Source organism: Pleurodeles waltl, chromosome 5, assembly GCF_031143425.1.
Source record: "Pleurodeles waltl isolate 20211129_DDA chromosome 5, aPleWal1.hap1.20221129, whole genome shotgun sequence".
In the NCBI taxonomy this organism is placed as follows: Eukaryota; Metazoa; Chordata; class Amphibia; order Caudata; family Salamandridae; genus Pleurodeles; species Pleurodeles waltl.
The window spans coordinates 1,419,257,783-1,419,279,579 of NC_090444.1; the positions used below are offsets into that span (position 1 = coordinate 1,419,257,783).

Sequence of the window (21,797 nt, forward strand, 5' to 3'; positions counted from 1 at the left end):
GGGATATCTGTGTGTGCAGGTGACTATTACTGTGCATAATTATTAGGCAACTTAACAAAAAAAATATATATACCCATTTCAATTATTTATTATTACCAGTGAAACCAATATAACATCTCAACATTCACAAATATACATTTCTGACATTCAAAAACAAAACAAAAACAAATCAGTGACCAATATAGCCACCTTTCTTTGCAAGGACACTCAAAAGCCTGCCATCCATGGATTCTGTCAGTGTTTTGATCTGTTCACCATCAACATTGCGTGCAGCAGCAACCACAGCCTCCCAGACACTGTTCAGAGAGGTGTACTGTTTTCCCTCCTTGTAAATCTCACATTTGATGATGGACCACAGGTTCTCAATGGGGTTCAGATCAGGTGAACAAGGAGGCCATGTCATTAGATTTCCTTCTTTTATACCCTTTCTTGCCAGCCACGCTGTGGAGTACTTGGACGCGTGTGATGGAGCATTGCCCTGCATGAAAATCATGTTTTTCTTGAAGGATGCAGACTTCTTCCTGTACCACTGCTTGAAGAAGGTGTCTTCCAGGAACTGGCAGTAGGACTGGGAGTTGAGCTTGACTCCATCCTCAACCCGAAAAGGCCCCACAAGCTCATCTTTGATGATACCAGCCCAAACCAGTACTCCACCTCCACCTTGCTGGCGTCTGAGTCGGACTGGAGCTCTCTGCCCTTTACCAATCCAGCCACGGGCCCATCCATCTGGCCCATCAAGACTCACTCTCATTTCATCAGTCCATAAAACCTTAGAAAAATCAGTCTTGAGATATTTCTTGACCCAGTCTTGACGTTTCAGCTTGTGTGTCTTGTTCAGTGGTGGTCGTCTTTCAGCCTTTCTTACCTTGGCCATGTCTCTGAGTATTGCACACCTTGTGCTTTTGGGCACTCCAGTGATGTTGCAGCTCTGAAATATGGCCAAACTGGTGGCAAGTGGCATCGTGGCAGCTGCACGCTTGACTTTTCTCAGTTCATGGGCAGTTATTTTGCGCCTTGGTTTTTCCACACGCTTCTTGCGACCCTGTTGACTATTTTGAATGAAACGCTTGATTGTTCGATGATCACGCTTCAGAAGCTTTGCAATTTTAAGAGTGCTGCATCCCTCTGCAAGATATCTCACTATTTTTGACTTTTCTGAGCCTGTCAAGTCCTTCTTTTGACCCATTTTGCCAAAGGAAAGGAAGTTGCCTAATAATTATGCACACCTGATATAGGGTGTTGATGTCATTAGACCACACCCCTTCTCATTACAGAGATGCACATCACCTAATATGCTTAATTGGTAGTAGGCTTTCGAGCCTATACAGCTTGGAGTAAGACAACAGGCATAAAGAGGATGATGTGGTCAAAATACTCATTTGACTAATAATTCTGCACTCCCTGTAAAGCTTGAAGTAACCACAATGTTGTAGTGCGGTTACTGCCCTAGTCCTTTTGGGCTTCCTGGGTCATCCTTTTATCTTTTGCACCCTCTTTAAATTACTCAGAAAATGTATATTTTAACTAGAGTTTGTACTGATTGTCATCACCCCCATCATCACATGTATACAAAAGTAGGCTTGCACTGAGATCCATACTAATGCCCATTTTCTGCTGATGAGGTCATCCAAGTATAGGATCCCTTTTATCAGCCACGTTGAGCTCCCTCTTGGTCCCCCTATCGGTGAATTCAAATCCACCCACAAATAACCACACATCAATTTTATGAGCTATATACTCCCTGGATCAGACACCAGGTGGCACCAACACCCTTTCCATATCTCAATACATCCCCATAATAATAAACCAAGGCACAAATCCATGATCATTTACGCAATCTTGCCATCTACCAACACGATACACAAGGTAAGTTCTCTTTGGGTATCCCCACAAATGCAGAGAACGAGATTAGAATTGAAACCAGAATCATAATCCTCTTCATTGTCTCAAATAAAGTTAGCCTCACTCCTGCGATGGCTTTGTACACCCTCCCAAAGCGACTTTTTTCATGTAGTGGTTACAGATTTTGTCCATAGAAGGACACACTTTAAAGTTTGCTAAGTAAGATCAAAACTACCACAACTATAAAATAGGACTGAAGACTTTTAAAATTATTTCAGTATTCTTTATTTCTCACGGCGTTGAGCTCTGATACCATTTAATTTCCCCTGTTGTTCCTCCAGTCTCATAAACGAATCTCTAAGATTGCTCAATACCCTAAGCAATTTTAATGTCAATAGGTTTCATTGCTCATGCACAGTTTCTTCTGTACTTTCTTATTCCTGGTTGTCATCATTACTTTGACTCTCACAACCTGGTCATACATTATGGACTCACATTTGCATGACACAGCCAAGGCTCTTAGAGCACAAACAAACTCTCAGGCCCATATTTATACTTTCCTTAGTGCCACATTTGTGCCGCTTTTTGACGCAAAAACGGCGCAGACTTACAAAATACAATTGTATTTTGAAAGGTTGCGCCGTTTTTGCGTCAAAAAGCGGCGCAAACGCGGCGCTAAAAAAGTATAAATAAGGGCCTCAGTCTCATCATTTATTTTTGCCCTGGAATAAAACTTCTTTCCATTACTGTACTGATAATTTGTCCATAGTGCATATTCAGTTGGGTGACGGCATATTCAAACACATTGATACTGAGAGCATTTTCTAAGGGTGGCACATGTACAAAAGTACTGGGTACCAAGGTTCTCACTTCATTGGGAGGTCACCAACCACTTAAGGAAAAACAGTGTAGTTGTAATTCTGACTATGATATGGAATAAGATAGGAGACAAATTGTTTAAACAATGTCTGAGAGCTTCCAATTAAGTATGCTAATACCTTAGGCTTGCCATTGCTTTCTAAAAAGCTATCTGACCTAAGGTATATACCATAAATGCTTACTGGAAACAATCAAAAGCAAGTACTTTCTGGAAAAAGAAGTAACAAAAGTGTGCCCAGTTCCAGAGAAAGTTGGCGCAGGCATAGTAATCCACTGCCATTGACATTAATGTGTCCCAACAGTTGATATGGGTGATGGGAGACAACAGTGCTTTATGTCTCTGCAATCAATTCCTTTATACTGCACACAAGATTGTTGTTTTACATATGATGTGCCAATGCGAAAATGTGCAAGTTCATTAAAAGCATACTCATGCCAAGACATTAGCAGCACCTGCCATCCATGTTTTGCCTGATGACCCCATCACAGGGTAACACATAGTGGTCATTTAGATATGGTGATGTCCTCCCACATCTTACAGAAACTGTACCAGTTTGTAACCCTAGCAACAGAGCCCAAACAGTCCTTAACCCTTTTGCTGCCAGGCCTTTTACTCCTCCTGGCGTCATTTTTAACCCCTGCAGATGTACCCATTTTAATCAATGGGCCCTCCTTGCACTTTGCTCCACTAGCAACAACATTTTTGACGTTAGTAGAGCAAAGCGTCACAATAGCGTAAAAAATGTGGACACTATTTTTCCTAATACTGCTGTGGTGTGTCGTATCAGAAATACGGCCCACACATGGTGGTCTCAGGGGTGTGCACGGAAAGTGGCGCTGCACTGGATGCAGTGCCACTTTTCCTAAATTCTGCCCTAAATTCCACAGACTCACAGCCTGAACCACAAATACATCTTTCCATTTGAGACCCCAATAACGTTTTTTTTTTTTTTTTTAGAGGAAAAAGTGGAGGATAAGGGACACTAAGCTAAAACCTTTTGGGGCGAAATTAAGAAAAGAGGTGCTACATCCAATTCAGCGTCATTTTTCTTGTTGTCCCCCCTGCATCCCTCTAACACCACCTTTTGGCCGCCGTATTTATGATACGGTGTACCATGGCATTATTAGGAAAAATAAGGTAAACATTTTGATGCTATTGTGGTGCTGCCCTCCACTAGCGTCAACAATTTTTACGCTAGTGGAGCAAAGTGCAAGGAGGCCCATTGATTACAATGGATGCATCATTTTAGCACCTGCTTTCAAGTAGGCATTAAAAACAATGCCAAAAATGGCGCAACGAAATCTTGTAGATTTAATTGCACCATTTTTGTGGTTCTCCTTGCGCCGGAACGCCCTATTTGCATACATTATACATGGAGCGTGTATAATGTGGCGCAAAGGGTTACAAATTGGCGCCAAGCATGCATTGCGCTACTCTGTAAATATGGCTTGCGGAAAAGACCACTTTAGCATCCAAAAAAATGACAATAAGGTGGCGCTAAAGTGGCAAAAGGGGGTCTTAACTCTGCCCCTTAATGTGAAACAGCAGTCTATTGAACAAAGGGTTCTGAAGATCACTCTTTGGCCACCTGGAATCCGGAGTAGCTACTGAAGAACAAGTCAATATGTGCTCATTATCTACTTTATATGCTGGTGTAAGCCATTGTGCTTTGCAACTGCTGCTGCCAATTTAGTTTTAGTGACTCAGATACCTCCTCTGATGGAAGCTCACTGGTAGTGGCGGACACCTCTGGAACCACCCCAGCTACAGGTACAGCCACCACCCCGTACCAGCACTGCGCCTCCAAGTAGCCCCTCACCGAGTTGCCCATGCCTGTTCACCCAGGACAGTGGGCATCTCTTTCGCCCCAGGCACCTCAGGCCCTGCCCCAGTGTCAGCCCTGCTGCCCTGAATGAGGAGGCTATTGACCTCCTGAGTTCCCTCTCTGTAGGGCAGTCAACTATTGTGAATGCCATCCAGGGGCTGGCATCCCAGATGCAGAAATACAATGCATTCCTGGAGGGCATTCACGGTGTATTGTTGGCCCAACAGAGATCGTTCTAGGCTCTGGCCTCCTCTCTGATGGCACCATTGTCCCTGTTCCTACCGTTCCCCCTCCAACTACCACTTCCTAGTCCCAATCTCCTCAACCCCAACCCATCCAATGCACACATACAGAAAACCATGCACAGAAAACATCATACAAGAGTGTCACAGAAAAACACAGGCAGCACACTTCAGGCCACTAACACTCACACAAACAACAGACAGTTGCACACACAACAAAATCCACTACCTCCACTGTCTCCTCCTCTTCCTCCCTCACTGTCACATCTGCACTCACACCTGCATGCAGTGCACCAACAGTCACCACCACCATCACCACACCAAGCAGCACACACCTCACTTGCAGACACCTCCACAACATCCATCCACACGTCCCCTGTGTCCTCTCCCACCCTGTCTGCCTCCCCAGAGACACAAACGCACGCACTCAGACACCCAACAGCCATCTACCTCACATCAGCACACTGCCCATGCGCCTGCACCCAAAGTCAGCAGACATACACCTCCAACAACCACTCCCTCAACCCCCATTCCCATCCCTCCTCCCTCATCCTGCCCCACCATCCCTAATAAGCTTTTCCTTGCCCAACTTGACCTCTACCCTCCACCTCCCTCCCCGTCCTGCACGTAGGAGCAGGGTCACAACGACCCAACCCAGCACCTCAGCCAAACAGTCCACAGGGACAGTGGAGGTACCTCCTAGTTGTGGAGGCAGGAAACGAAAAGATCCAACTCCACCACCCAAGAGGGGGAAGGATCCCACTCCACCACCCAAAAGAGGGAAGGATCCCACTCCATCACCACAAGAGGAAAGGATCCCACTCCACCACCAAAGAGCGAGAAGGATCCTACTCCACCACCCCAGAGAGGGAAGGACCCAACTCCACCACACAAGAGAGGGAAGGATCCTACTCTACCACCCAAGAGATGGAAGGATCCCACTCCACCACCCAGGAAAAGGGAGGGTTCCCACTCCACCAACTAAGAGAGGGAAGAGGCTCCCTTCAACAGCAGTGGGCAAGAGCCCTCACCTCCACCTGGGACACAGCAGCCCTCACCTCCAGTTGGGACACAGCAGCCCTCATCACCAGCAGAGGGCATGTAGGCCACCCTCCAGGGACTGTTGTAAGTAGAGCCCCCTCCAGAACAAGTGGGCAAGTCCCCCAACTCAGCGACTGTAACCTTGCACTCCCCAGCTAATTGTAAGGGGCATGAAGCACCCTCCAGAACCAGTAGGCAAGTCCACCAACTCAGAGACTGTGACTTTGCACTCCCCAGCTAATTGTAAGGGGCATGGTGCCCCCTCCAGAACCAGTGGGCAAGTCCCCCAACTCAGAGACTGTGATCTTGCACTCCCCAGCTAATTGTAGTGGGCATGGAGCCCCCTCCAGAACCATTGGGCAAGTCCCCCAACTCAGAGAATGTGACCTTGCACTCCCCAGCGAATTGCAATGGGCATGGAGCCCCCTCCAGAACCAGTGCGCAAGTCCACCAACTCAGTGACTGTGACCTTGCACTCCCCAGTTAATTGTAAGGGGCATGGAGCCCCCATCCAGAACCAGGGGTCAAGTCCACCATCCCAGAGACTGTGACCTTACACTCCCCAGCAACTTTTAATGGGTATGGAGCCCCCTCCAGAACCAGTGGGCAAGTCCCCTACTTCAGCTGCAGTGCCCCCTACACCCCCCTTCCCTCTGACGTGCCTGGCCATTCACAACATGATGCCCCTGTACAGTGTAGCGCGGATTACATCAGAGAACGAGTTGGGCCTTAGACTGTGCCCTGTGGCCTATGAGGGCCTTTTGTACTTTGGACTGGCCATTGGCCCTTTCGGAACAGTGAATCAAGTATTGTTTGTCATATGGACAACATGGTGGCTGTTGGCATGCAATTACAATAGCAGTACTGCCTAATTGTCGTCCTTGTATTATTATGGCGTGGGTCCTGTGACATTATTTTTACTCTGCAGCTGGTTGTGTGTATGGTGTGTGTATGAATGGTGTGTGTCTGTCACTCTCCTTTTCCTCCCTCCCTCCCTTGTGTGCTAGGCAGCTGTACTCACTGTTGTTGTCTTCGTCGGTGTTGGTGTTCCAGGTGGAGCATGGCGTAGAAGAGCATCGGGAAGAATTGAAGTTCCCGTTCCATGGAAGCATTGTTCTTCTCTGTGTCTCTGATGGTGAGTCTTTCGTCTTCTGTTTCTGGCAGGCTTTTGATGGCGTTGGTACCACCCCAGAAATCGTGGCGGTTTGCAACGTCTTAATATGGTGGGCGGTACTTTGTCTTTTGCCTGGCTGTTGATAGCTACCACCGTGGTCAGTAGTGTTAACACCCTGGCGGTTGGTGTGGTACATTGGCTGTCTATGGGAGTTATCACTGCCATGGTTATCATTTGGTGGTATTACCTACACTTTAGCAGTCACCGCCAATATCATAATGATCACCTATGTCTTGAGAGGAAAGGAGGGATTTTGTTTACTATCTTTTTGACCCCTTTAATGCAAATAGCAAGTGCTTACAGAAGAGATGAATAGCCATCTCACCTCTGCATGGGTACAGTGGAATTAAGGAGGTGGCATAATGTCTGGAGGGAAGAGCTGCCCAGAGCTGGGATCATAGCATTAGAGACAATGGGAGCCAGCGAAGACAGCACTAGAGTTTGCTGGAGCCATTGGATGATGAGGCATGTAACTGGTGATGATGCTTGTGAAGTCTGAGCTACACTGAGGACTGTAAACCACTGAGGCAAGTGCCAGGGTTGTCTTGGAATACCGATTAGACATGGGGACAAGGTGTTGAGGGCAAGATATCAAACCACTCTGCAGTATGGAGGACCCTAGTTTGTTGCCTCAGGCTTTGGAGAATTGAAGTGAGGTTAGTAAAGTACAACATAAATCCCTGGCATTTGTGGGTTTATGTCTGTATTGCTCAGAATAGACCTCTCTTGAGGTATTTTCTTTGCTTCTTTGCTGCAACATGGGGACAATTAAGTAAAGGTGCAGGAATCAAGGAGAAGAAATAGGTTCAGTGGGAGACAGATGCCAGGGCAAAAAGGAGGGCACTGCAATACCTTGGGCTGTCAGAGGTAAGGAGGAACATTTTAGAAGGCATACTCTGCTCCAGGGGTAACAGGAGTGCCCACATTACCAATGCTGGAGGGCAATTTTCGACTGTAATACAACTGTAGAGTTTGGTGCACTCTAGGCTACAATGGTGCAGCAGGAGGCTAGTGATTGCACTAATGCACAGGAACGTCACTGGACACTGACCCATAAGTGCTGTTAGAAAAATACTTGGACATTAGGATAACTTGGATCCTCTGTTCTACTTGCCAGGAATGCATAGACACCCAAAGAGATTCTACTGGTCAGCTGAGTGTTAAGTCTGGAGGTAAAACCAAGGTATCACTAGAGCTGCTATCAGTTGTAGGTGTTCATTTGGGTTAGTCAGATAGATATTGCTGGTTCAAATGACCTACCCTCAGCACTAGGCAACTAGTATATATTGATTGTTGTGGACCATGCCACAAGGTATCCTGAAGCTGTACATCTGAGACGCACGACGGCAAAGGTGGTAGCTATGGCTCTCAATGGGATGTTTCCTAGGCTGGGATTTATTAAGAGGATTTGGCCAGAGAACCAATTCCATGTCCTCTTTAAATGAGCCTCCAACGGCCCCAGGGCCCCCATTCCTCAGGCCTGCTAAACGTTTTAAAAGGGAGTAGGGCCATATAGCCCCCCTCCCTGAGCTATTAATGGCCCCGGACCCCATGCTCCTCCCCACCGGCAGGTTGACATGTCATGCCCAATGGAGCCCACCCCCAGGACACAGCAGTATCCCTGCCTGCACCAACATCGGCAGGGAAACATATGTTTGCTCCCGCCTTGCAGGAGCATCTTTGAATCTCCATCCACGAGGGAGCAAACACAAAGTCTTCTCCCAGAGGGTGGGAGATTTAAAAATGTTCCAACTACATGGGAGCGGACTTTTGATCTGTTCACCTGCCTACAATAATGCAGGCAGGGAAACAGATCTAGAGACTGCTCTTGTCTGGCGAGATCTCCCTGTGGATGGGAGCCAGATGGCGTCATAGGGGCCCGGGGGCTCCCCCAAAGGCCTCCAATGAGTGCCTGGTGGGTGCCTTTGGTAGGCACCCACCTTTAATTAATGGCAGCTCTGGAAGGTGGCGCTGCATGGCCCTTCACACATATATATATATATATATATATACATATATATAAAACTTAGTGCCAGTCGTCACTAGGTAGTTATAGTTAGGACCCTGTTTCCATAGAAAAAGCATTGTTTGACTTGCCTATATCTTTGGCACCGTTAAACGAATCTTCACGGAATTTCCCCCCAAAATTGTTGCGGTGATTCTTGTTGCACAGGAAAAGTTTCAGGGTGAACCGTCAAGCGGGGGCAGAGGAAAAAGGGGGTGGTGAAACAAGTTCAGTTTCCCAGGTGAATTCCAATAGGACCTTTAGACACGTCTACAGCCTGAGCCGCCGAACGGAATTGCAGCTAATTTGGCGGTACGCAGATCATGCTTTCGCTAATTTGGTGTACATCTGTTCAGTAGTTTTTGAGATATTAAAGGGAATACAAATTTGTACGTCATTTTCATAATAACAGATCAGCTAGCCTATATAACCACACCATGATGCTGCCATTATTTTGAACAATAACTTCTTCCTTTTTAAAAAAGAATGGTTTCGTCAGAAACGTGGAGTTGCTATGGGATCCAGATGTTCACCAGCTTACGCCAACCTCTTCATGGGTTATTTTGAACATAACGTGATCTGGAGTTCGAAAGGGAACACATGGAACATGGACATATTATTTTGGGGTCGTTACATTGATGACTGTATTATGATCTGGACGGGGGACATACCCAAACTGAACAGTTTTATAGAATACCTTAACTCTAATGACCTCAACATTGCTTTTACTTGGGAGCACAGTAATAAGAGTATTACCTTTCTTGATGTTGAATTATTCATCCACAATAACAAGATCGAAAGCCGTCTTTTAGAAAAAGCACGGCATGCAATGCAATACTACATGCAACAAGCTCACATCCCAGGCATCAGATTGATGCGATTCTGTTTGGTGAAATGGTCCGAGCTAGACGCAACTTTAGCTTGGGCACTGATTTCTTTGAATGCATCAATGATATGGAGCACAGATTTAAGCAACGGGGATACAAACCATGTATTCTTAAGCAAGCCCGTAATAGGATTTTAAACATTTCAAGAAGTGACACTCTCAAACAAAAATCTAGAACATTTAATAGTAACATTCGTTGTGTAACTGACTATTCACAAGCCACCTCAATACTACGCAAATGTATGACAAGGCATTGCCCGATATTACGAGCGGATACAACTCCAAGAAGTTTTATTTCGGATACTCCACTTCTTACATTCTGTTGTGGCAGAACTCTTAAGAATACATTATGTCCGAGCTACCCTAGTAAACAACACCACGAAGATTGGCTCACTAGCCGCAATAAGGGATTCTATAAATGTGGGCAATGTGGAATGTGTAGATGGGCAAGAACGGGGATCTCTACCTTTCATAATCAGATTGGTGATCGATTTCCCATCACCTCTCACATTACATGTAACAGCAATTACGTAATTTACATGATCATTTGCAAGTGCAGCAAATACTATGTAGGCAGCACTATCAGATCCCTCAAAATAAGAATGAGCGATCACTATCGAGCAGTGAGACAAAATGACAGTCGGTATCTTGTGGCAATACACATCAATCAATGCCCAGCCCAGGGCCTAACTAAAAGCTTTGAATTTTATGGATTTGAGAATATATCCAAAGACCCCCGAGGAGGGAATAGAGAATTACACCTTAGAAGACGTAAATGTACTTTGATCCTCAAATTAAGAGCAGTGGAGGAAGGTCTTAACACAAATTATGAAATGGAGTACTTCCTAGGTGATTAATTTTACTATCATAATAACGTATAATTTGTACACTGTATGTCCAAGTATGAATTTAATCATTACTGTCAAACTCTATCAACATAGTATACAACACTACCTAATATGGAAGAATGAGCCCAATTCAATTCTGGTGCTAAGATGGTGAACTCTGTTCAAATGTGAAGTGTTACTATTATTACAATATTTACATTACATATGAATTCACACTTTATTGGTAAGTATCACCAATCTTTGATGATCACGTGAAACGAATAATTAGGACGATGACTACTTAGGATTACTTGGCTGATTACACTTTGTTTTTACTATTTTGTATCATCTCTTATTCTCGGGACCCTTCGAACAAATTACTTCTAAGTTACGTTATTCTCCTCATCGATTAAAAGAAGTACCAAATAAACATACTGCCCGTCATGCCGAAGAATTTTATACACACTCCTGAGACCTTACTCTGTGTCGTGTGACACCTTATTTGGTGTCTTTCTATCAATTTTGTAAGCGCCTAAGGCTGTTCGCATTAACTAATGCATAGCAATTTCAAGATGGCGCCAATTTTTTCTTTTAACACTCTGTCCTTTTTCTGTTTCGGCCAGCCGATGATTCTCATCATCGATTAAAAGAAGGACCAAACAAACATACTGCCCGTCATGCCGAAGAATTTTATACACACTCCTGAGACCTTACTCTGTGTCTCTTCTATACCTTATACTTCTAGGTAGGTGACATTAATGTTAACTTATGTATTTTGCCCTTTATTTTGAGGGGGCTGAGTCTGGCTGCTCAATTTAGAAGCAAAATATGATTATAATCTTTGTTACATCGGTTTTAGATGAGACGGAGGGCTTACACGTCCTTTTTCTCTACATACACGCCATCTTAATTATCGGGGAGAAAGACACAGCGCCCCAACACAAGAATTTACCCAAAAGAACTGTTTTGTTTATAGGTACGTGATCTTTTACTTTTAGAATTATGCCATATTGCTTATGCTTGTCACTACTTCCTTAGTATAGCGATCTTCTCTACTAGATCACACTGTAAAAGATTTTGGATCCATACGTGTTGACTTATGAGTACTCCCTCACGAAGGCTCTGGGATAATAGTCTTTTGCCCCCGTCACGTGATTCCCACTACTCTTTCTCTATTGGTACGTGATAGTCCTTTTGTTAGTTCCTTTTAAATTCAGCTTACTCATGATCTTCCTCCTGATGACTTACAATCATTTTATTTCAAATCGTACATTTTCTTGAAGAGTTTTACTTGATTAGGATAAGCCATTTATTCATGTTAACACCTTACTTATACTTTGGTACGTTTTTCTTTATTCAGACACACTTGTGAATGCTTAATTTAGCACACTCACTCACCAATTTCCTAGTTGTTATGCCGCCTTTCTATTTCCTTTTTTCCTAATGACACCCTGTCATTAAGAGTACATTTCTCAACCTTAGTTTCCATTTCTCATCGCCACATATCTAGCGGGAGTCTTTATCCCTATTTCTAATTCTCAATTTCTACTTCGTTTCACGTGCACATCAAACTTTTGGTGATATTTATAATAATAACAAGTTTATCACTTGTGGTAGACTGTAATCACAGTTTTTTTTTCTCTGTGGCTCCGTTTGGTAATGTCACTTGATGATTTTAGACACTCATGCGATACTGTTGAAGGACTTGGCCACGATTTTAGTGGCAGGTATTAATTTTCCATAATCATGTATAACTACAGATTATGACCAAGCTCATTATTATGTTTCTTACAGCCCTGAGGAAGTCAATGAGATTAATTTCTCGGAGAGGAAACACGTGTTGGCTGTTGGATGTTGTTGTGATGACCACATATGGAATCTTTCTGATGTGATGAACATGTATGAAAACCTCACACACGAATAAAGACACTGAACTTTAACTCTGTTTGGATTATAAATTGATTCTCCGAAGACCAAGAATCTAACTGCACAGACTCTTATCTTATTTCATACGAGTGCCCTGGCCTTTTGAATCAGTTTGGTTTTTCCTATTGGAGAAACACTGGAGGTGCTGGGAGGACCCTCCGTTCGGGAGCACCGTATTTACTATCTATTGTTAAAGAAATGTTTTGGTGATATTCTGTTAGCGCCTATCCCTATAATTTTCCCCCCTTTTCTTCACAACTTTTGAATACAAATTTGTATATCTCTGGCTGTGAAGAGTTTACAAATATTTCGCAAATAATTTGCAAAATTCATAAATGTTCACGAATGCGCATCCGAAAAGAAGCGCAGCAATTGGCTGACTGCAACCTGACTAGAAAGTTGTGGCCGCCATTTCATTTCCGACACGGTCTCTGGGGGTGAAAATCCAAACTGAAGGTGGCATAAGGGGTCAGGGTGAGGGTACCCTGGCCTCAAGGGTATGATAAAATAATTCTGCGTCATCATGTGCAATATTCGGGACAATTTGTGAATGTTCGTGAATTATTTGCAAATATGGAAACATTTGAAAGAAAAACCACAGACTCTTTCATACACTAATTCATTCACTCATACATGCACTCAGAGACTTATGGGCACACTCACACACCTACTCAGACCCTCTTACACCCACTCAGATTCAAACACCTACTCAAACACTCATGCACCCACTCACAGATCCACTGACAGAGACAGGCCCTGTGGCCAACCCAAGCAGCCCACGGCCAAAGAACGTGCATGGCACAGGGTTGGGTGGTTATAAGGGCTTGGCTGTAGAGCCTGTCTGCAGACCAAGTCTTGCAACCAACCCCAGCAGCTTATGGCCAAAGGCAGAGGTTGGAATAACATATAGTAATTAAAATTGCTTTGCGTTAAAAAAACATAGAAATTTACTAAGAAAACAAAGCTTACAGAGACGTTATAGTTAAGTTCTGAATTTACTCGTACAAAACCATTGAAATTCAGCAGTTACAGTTACAGTTCTTTTTAGTAATTATAACTCGCATTCTAAGGTAACTATAACACAAAACTTCACCAGGCACAGATATATATTCCAAGTATTATATCACTGATGAGATCTTTTATAGCATATTTGATATTAACACTGCAACATTTGCAATACAATTATGTATAAGAAAACAGTGCATGGCAAGAGCGCAAGTTATAGTTACCTTAGAGTGTGAGTTATAGTTACTTAAAAGAACTCTTTGAAATGCCCACTTCAAAAGCATGCAGTTCTCTATCCTCCATCAAACCTATCTGACCCCAGCACAGCTCAATCGCTACTTCCCCACAGCATGCCTGCGCTGCCCCTGTTGCTGCTTAGCTACCACTGATTTACAACATATGCTCTGGTCCTGCCCGGCTCTTACGAAGTATTGATGGGCAAATCACGATATACTGTGGAAGGCCACAGCAATCACCAACATTTACACTTGGGAGGCCTGTGCCTTAGGCATCTTTAAATATAGGAAGAACTACAAAGTGAGGACATATTTTGTAGGAATAGCATTTTTACTAGCTAAGAAGACTTTTACCTTGCAGTGGAGGGCACCATCGGCGTCGCAGGTGATGGAGTGGCATGGGGTGATGATAAAATGGGAGAAAGCCAAGGAGGAATCCCTATGCTTTGAATAGATCCACCACCTTAGCAAGCACCCAATCTCAAAAGAATGGGACACTCTCTTTACCCAATTCCTACAGCTTATGCAGAAACGTTTCCCTGTGAACTACACCAGATCCCATTAGACCCCGCTCAAAACCATGCATGTCTAAATCAGATCCCCGCCTCACTCTTCCCTGTACCCACCAACCCCCTTTAGCTGCACGGTCCCACAATCTCCCCCCCCCATCACTTCAGCGAAGAGGGCTAGCGCTCAGATACTTCACTGCATTGCCCTCGCCGTAGCTGGCACTTGCCTGCAGAGGTACACCGATCGTCTCTACTCATGGGCCAGCCTACCTCTGCAGCCAAATCACTTTCCTCCCGTCCCATGTTCAGGGATTATGCCCCTGTGGGGTTGATAGCTCTCCTGTTCCTCACCTGCTTTGCTTTCACATGCAAAGCCTTTCCAGGAGTGATACACAAAATTGCCACTCTCAATATGTAGCCTTGTATGCTAGTGAGAGCGCGTAGTCTAAATAATACATATATTAGATGTGAAATGCTTATACCTAACAATGCTGCATACAAAAACGATCATAAAATATTATTTTTGTAAATGTATTCTTAACATGATTGTAAGTGCAAGTTACTATTGTGCACATAAACTAATGTCGACTGTAAGAAATAATTGCTTGCATTATGATTAATTGAATATGTTAACTCCTACGAAGATTGCATTAGAACCCATAGGCCTTAAATTAGCGTGAGTTGACGTTTTAGCCGTGTAGCTCTCATATTAAAGCATATTTTCTGTTTTCCAGTGTGCTGACTCGTAAAAGGCCATGACCCAGCATGTGTTCTTTTTCTTTGTTTTATGTTGCAAGTTATGCTCCGTTCCCATCCACATGCTAGCTGCCTTAGTATAAGTTTTATACGTTTTGCAACAAATGTAAAAACATTCAAGGATGTTTTACCATGGAAAAGAGAACTTTTGACCTGAAGAACGTGCCAAAGGATGAAGTAACCCCAGATGTGCCACCTACGAAGACATCAATTATGAAGACCAATCAAAACGTTATAAATTATCGTGGGGTGACAATTTGGATTACCTAATGTATAATTTGATAGGCTAAAGATAGTGGGGTATAGCTATTATCCAATAGAATTTTGGGGGAATGTATTTTGGAACAGGGATAAAAACTCATGACACAGAAGGGTCGTTAGAATTAGGTAGGGAATGATATTGATTGCATCCAGAAACTCTGTCACTCTGTTTGGTGATTTGAGACTTAGAAAAAATCATCTTCATCCATAGACTGCCCCTTTACACTTTTCCTCCTTATGAGGGAAGTGTCCCCTGTCCCTTAGATGAAATAACGAAATAAAGTGTTGGCGATCTAACTGATGTCCTGAAGACGAAGACTGATCCTGTATGCTGACTTATTCCGAGGAGGGTAATTATGACAATGCTATTGTAATTTGTCTGTTTGCTTTTCCTTTCTAGGTACCAACTGCTGTATTTTTGGATAGAGACCTTAGTCAGATGTTTTCCAAATTTATGTTCAAAATTATTTTGCATGAAGCCCAACATACTGATGCTAATTAGTGGTTAGTCTAGGTGATCACTTTGACTGACGCAAATAGACGTGACTGACTTTGTGCTATGCTGAACTGAGACGTATATGATATTCTATGCACTCTGATCTATGCATATCTTATGTTGGTTCTCTCATGTTTGCGATTTTTGCATTATTGAAGTCTTATCATAGCCGTCGTGTTGTGACTTTGCTCATTTGCTTCTTGGTTTTGAGATTGACACTTCTATTATTAGACTGTAATCAGTAGGGAATAAAATTCACAAAACTTCAATAAAGGTGTGGTTATTCATGGCTGAAAGGTCATGGTTGCGCCGAACAGTTTAATAAATGTCTTTATCCAAAGTAAAGTATATTGTGGTGATGTATGTTGATAACGTTATTGACATATTACTTGACATATTGATCAGTTATCTCGTTCTACGGTGTCTCACCACTGGGTCAAAAGATTCATCGGCCTAAAACGAGTCCTACTGTGTATAAAATTGACATAAAGGGATGCGTTAACACTAGTAAACACTTTTTATTACAATGTACTGTGATGTCATTAATCACTGTATGTATCTCAACAAAACCTTAATAAAAACAACTTTAAATAATGCAGAAGGGGCAAGAAATATTTCATGTGGAGTCAAAACTTTTTTTAGTGTCATACAGTGTAGTGTCGTAGGGTGGTGTGTCCTACAGTGGACTGTGGCACAATGTCATACAGTGCAGTAGAGGTGTGTAGATTGGAGGGGCATACAGTGGAGTAGAGTCTTTTACAGTAGAATGGCGTAAAATAAAGTGGTGTGTTGTACTGAAGTACAGTAGCATACAGTGAATGAGCATACAATGGAGTACAGTCTTCTAGAGTGGAATGATGTACAGTGAAGTGCCATTTCATGGTGTACAGTGGAGAGTGATAGAATGCAATGGACAGTTGTAGAGTGGAGTTTCATAGAGAACTGTGTTGTACATTGTGCTGTATAGTTTTGTGTTGTGGAGTGTAGCTGAGTGGAATGTTGGCAAGTAGTGTCATACACTGTCACAGAGTGGAGTAGAGTGTTGTAGAATGGAGCATCATAGAGTGGATTAGGGTAGAGTAGAGTGTTTTAGAGTGGCGTGTCGCAGAGTACAGTGGAGTGGAGTGGAATGTAGTAGAGAGGAGTGCTGTGTCATATAGTGGAGTGGCATGTAACAGAGAATAGTGGAGTAGAATGTCAGAGTGGCATAGAGTGGAGGACAATTTTGTAGAGTGTAGCTGCATATAGTGCAGTACAGTGTTGGACAATAGAGCAATGTATGCTACAGTGCGTTGAGTGGTAGAAAATGTGGTAGAGTGGTAGGGAGTACTCAGGAGTGGGGTAGCGTAAAGTGCAGTAAAGTGTCAGGGAAGAGAGACATGTCGTGCAGTATAGTGGCATGGAGTGCAGCGGAGTGACATAGCATACAGTTGAGTTAAGTGTCATAAATTAGAGTACCATGTCATACAGCATAGTGCAGTGGTGTGCAGCACAGTGTTTCAAAGTGTTGGTGACGACAGTAGTGTACACTGGCGTACAGTGTAGTAGAGTCTTGTAGAATGGAGTGGCATACAGCAGAGTGCAGTGTTGTACAGTGTGGATGAGTGGTTTGGTACGCAGTGTCATACAGTCGAGTGGCATAGAGGGAAGTGGCATACAGTTGAGTAGTGGAGTAGAATGGAGTATATTGTCATTGAGAAGAATGGAATCCAGTGTGATGGATCGCCATACAAAGAGTTGCAGACATTGTGGTAGAGTGGACAAGAGTATCATAGAGTGGCAAAGAGTGGAGTATAGTCTCACACAGTGGTATGCAATGTAGTAGAGTGTTATAGAGTGAGGTGTAGAGGTATAAAGTGGTGTAAAGTGTTTGAGAGTGTCCACAGCGTAGTACAGTCTTACAGAATGGAGTTGCATAGAATACAGTTAGGTGCTGTACAGTGGAGCTGCGTAGAGTGGATTGTTGCAGAGTGGTGAAGAGTAAGGTAAAGTTTCGTACAGTGGAGTAGAGTCGAGTGGAGTGGCATAAAGTAGTGTGGAGTAAAGTATAATAGAATGTACTGGTGTCACAGAGTACAGAGGGGCGGAGTGGAGTATAGTGGAGTGGAGTAATATAGACTTGAGTAAACTGTCAGACATTGGAATGTTGTCTCTTACAGCAGAGTTGAGTGTTGTGTTGTGTTGTAAAGAGAAGGAAAGTCTCATGGACTGCAGTAGAGTGTTGCACAATGGAATGTACAGGCATAGAGTGAAGTACAGAGTTGTACAGTGGAGTGTAAGGGGATAGAGTGGAGTAGAGCGTAAGAGTGAAGTAGAGTTCTGTAGAGTGGAGTTCTATTGAGTAGAGGAGTGTCCTACAGTGGAGCGGCATAGAGTGGAGTGGGGTAAACGGCAGTGACATACAGTGGAATAGAGTGGAGTGGCGTAGAGTAGAGTGGCATACAGTGGAACAGAGTAAACTGGAGTGGAGTAAACTGTGGAGTGCTCTACAGTTGAGTAGCATAGGCTGGAGTAGCGTACAGTTGAGTGGCATAGGGTGGAGCAGTGTAGAGTGGAGATTCATAGACTAGAGCGGATACAGTGGAGCAGGGTAGAGTGAAATAGCAAAGAGTGGAGTGGTGTGTAATGGAATAGCGGAGAATGGAGTGGGGTAGATAAGAGTAGTGTACAGAGGAGTGGCATACAGTGGAACAGCATACAGTGGAGTGGCAGAGTGGAGTGGCATTCAATTGAATGGCAGACTATAAAGTGTACAGTGGCGTGGCATGACGTAGAGTCACATAGAGTGGAGTAAGGTGAAGTGTTGTGGTGTACAGTGGAGTGGAGTGGCATACACTGAAGAGACATACAGTGGAGTAAAATACAATGAAATAGCGTTCAGTTTAGTGGTGCAGACTGGAGTAGCCTCCAATGGAATAGCAGAGAATGGAGTGGTGTAGAGTGGAGTGGCGTACACTGGAGACGGTAGAATCCAGTAGAGTACCATGGAGTTGCATACAGTGGAAAAGCCTACGGAGGAGTGTTGTAAAGTGGTGGGGCATAAAGTGGAATACAGTAGTAGGGAGTGCAGTACAATGGAGTGGCGCAGCATACACTGGAGTGACGTACAGCAGACTGGCGAATAGTGAGTGTGGTAGAGCGGAATAGCATTAAGGTGAGTAGCGTAGATGGGGTACTGTCCGATGCATGATGCATATGCAAATAATAGAATGGCATAGAGGGGAGTGCCATAGAGTGTGGGAGTGTGCAGTGAAAAGGCATACAGTGGAAGTGGGGTAGAGAGGAGTAGCATACAGTGGAATAGCATAGAGTGGATAGGAATACACTGGAGCGCATTACAGTGAAACAGCATATAGTGGAGTAGTGTACAGTGAAGTGGTGTACAGTGGAGTGTCATAGACTTGAGTGGCATACAGTTGAATAGAGTAGAGTTGAATGGCATAGCCTGGAGAGTTCTATAGTGGAGTACATCCAATGATACATATATATCATTGTAGTGGCGTAGAGTGAAATACAGTGGAATGGAGTAGAGTGGAGTAGTGTGCAGTACAATAGCATACAGTGGAATAGCGTACAGTGGAGTGTCATAGAATGGAGTAGCTGACAGAGGAATAGTGTAGAGCAGAGTAGCATACAATGGACTGGCAAAGAAAATAATAGAGTTAAGTGGAGTAGTGTACAGTGGAGTGTGCGTACAGTGGAGTGGAGTAGAGTGGAACAGCATATGGTGGAGTGGCACAGAGTGGAGTGGAATCCAATGGAACAGTGTAAAATTGAATGGCATAGAGTAGAGCGGCGTATGCATGCTGGAATGGCATAGAGTGGAGTAACATACACTTGAGTGGCATACATTGGAACAGTAGGCAGAGAAGTATCGTAGAATGGAGGGGCATAGAGTGGAATAATGTACAGTGGAGTGGTGTAGAGTGGAATAGTGTATACTGGAATAGTGTGAAATGATTTGGCAAGCAGTGGAGTGGTGTAGACTGAAGTGCTGTACAGTGGAGTGGGGTAAAGTGAAATACCATACATTCAAGTGGCAGGGCCCGGAGTTATGTCAGTGTAATAGAAGGGAGCAGCGTAGAGGGAAGTGGCATACAGTGGAATAACATAGAGTGTAGTACAGTGGAGTGGTGTAGCGTGGAATAGTGTAGAAGTTATAGCATGTAGTTAAGTGGTGTACAGTGGTGTGGCTTACAGTAGAGGGAAGCTCAGTGTATTGGTATACAGTGGAGTGACAGAGTAGAGTGGAATCCAATGGAGTAGCATAGAATGGAGTTGCATAGATCGGAGTGATGTATACTGGAGTGGTGTAGAATTGAGTAGCATACTGTGGAGTGGCATATAGGGGAATAGCATGCAGAGGAGTGTTGGAGAGGCATACAGTGGAATAGAGTGGAGTGACGTACTGTGGAGTGGGGCTGAGTGGAACAGCATAGAGTGTAGTGGTATACAGTGGAGTAACGTACAGTGGAACAGCATTTGCTGGAGAAGCGTACAGTGGAGTGGGGTAGAGTGAAGTACAAAACAGTGGAGTAGCGTACAGTGGAGCTTCATACAGTGTAATAGCGTAGAGTGGAGTGGCGCACAGTTGAATCTGGTTAAGTGGAGTGACAGAGAGGAGTGGTACATTGTGATGACAAGCTAGTACATGACTGTTATCACAAAATTAAACCATATTGTTGCTACTGCACACTGGCTGTGCTCTGGGTTAGGACCTTAGCTATAGGTAAGTAGTAGGTTTTATTATTCTTACCATTTTATGAAATTGGTAGGAAAAAGTAGTTATATCTTTCGACATATTTTGAAATAAGTTTACAGAGTACCACACTATTATTTAGCAAGTACTGTATTTTTTATCAAATGGACGTTTTTACAAAAAAAAAAATCAAATTATGCTGTATTTTTAAGGTATTTCCCTGGTACCCCATGCATTTTTCCCCAGAATAAATATGTAGACATTTGTAAATATACTGCTGCATACTGCATTTGTGCAATATAATATTTTAGTGTTTTTTACATTGTTTTAATGTTTATTTTATTTTAAATGTTGTTAATTAGTGCTGTACTTTCTAGATTGTACCCCAGAGCTCCTTATTTTTTTTTATATATAGAAACTTATAAAATATGGTTTTCCTACCTATTACCACATAACTAATTGGTAGGGAAAATATAAAACCTAATACTTACCTAGACCTAAGCTCCTAACCCAGAACAGAGCCAACATGTGATTAAAACAACATGACTGCCTTTACATTTTGTTAAGGTGGATAAAGGAGGCAAGATGGCTGCCTAGAAGGATGTACCTTGTATCGGCTCCAACACTAGGCAGTGCTGGGACACACACCCCCAGACCCTCTTAATAGTTGCACACCACCCAGAATTCGTCAGTGGAGAGCCCCCCCCCCCAAAAAAAAGACATAGCCTAGAAAGTACTGAGACCTCCGTCCAAGCAGGTACACTGCACATCGGCTCCGGGGTGGGGGTGTCGGGCGAGTCAGAGCACGGACTGTGTGGACTGTGGAATGAGCAACAAAGGTAGCAGCTGTTTGTAAACTCAGTGGCCGGAACAGTGCGCAGGGTGAAAACAGAAAGGAGCTGGGCCACAAGCGGTGAGCTTCCCAAGACGCGGCACCCCAACAGCCGGGAGTGACCTCAGGTAATGACAAGGAGAGGCATGGACCATGGCTCCTGACGCCTTGAGGGGGCACCGCACGGCAACGGATATTCTGACTGGCTGGGAGGGAGGGAAATAAGAGGTGGGCAATCCCCCTCCCAGATCGTCTCATCTGGGTTCCACCGGACTGATCCGGGGCATCCCCAACTGGTTTGAATTGCAGCAGAAGAATTGTGTAATTAAAGGTTCTCCTGACCGAGACTGGAGAG

The 21,797-nt window shown here is 43.9% G+C and overlaps 1 protein-coding gene across 7 annotated transcripts in view; it reads right to left on the bottom strand.

Moving 5' to 3' along the window:
• Window positions 1-21,797, bottom strand: part of RIMS1 (regulating synaptic membrane exocytosis 1) — a 2,255,956-nt gene that overhangs the window by 393,569 nt on the left and 1,840,590 nt on the right. The gene's annotated exons all lie outside the window — the stretch shown is intronic.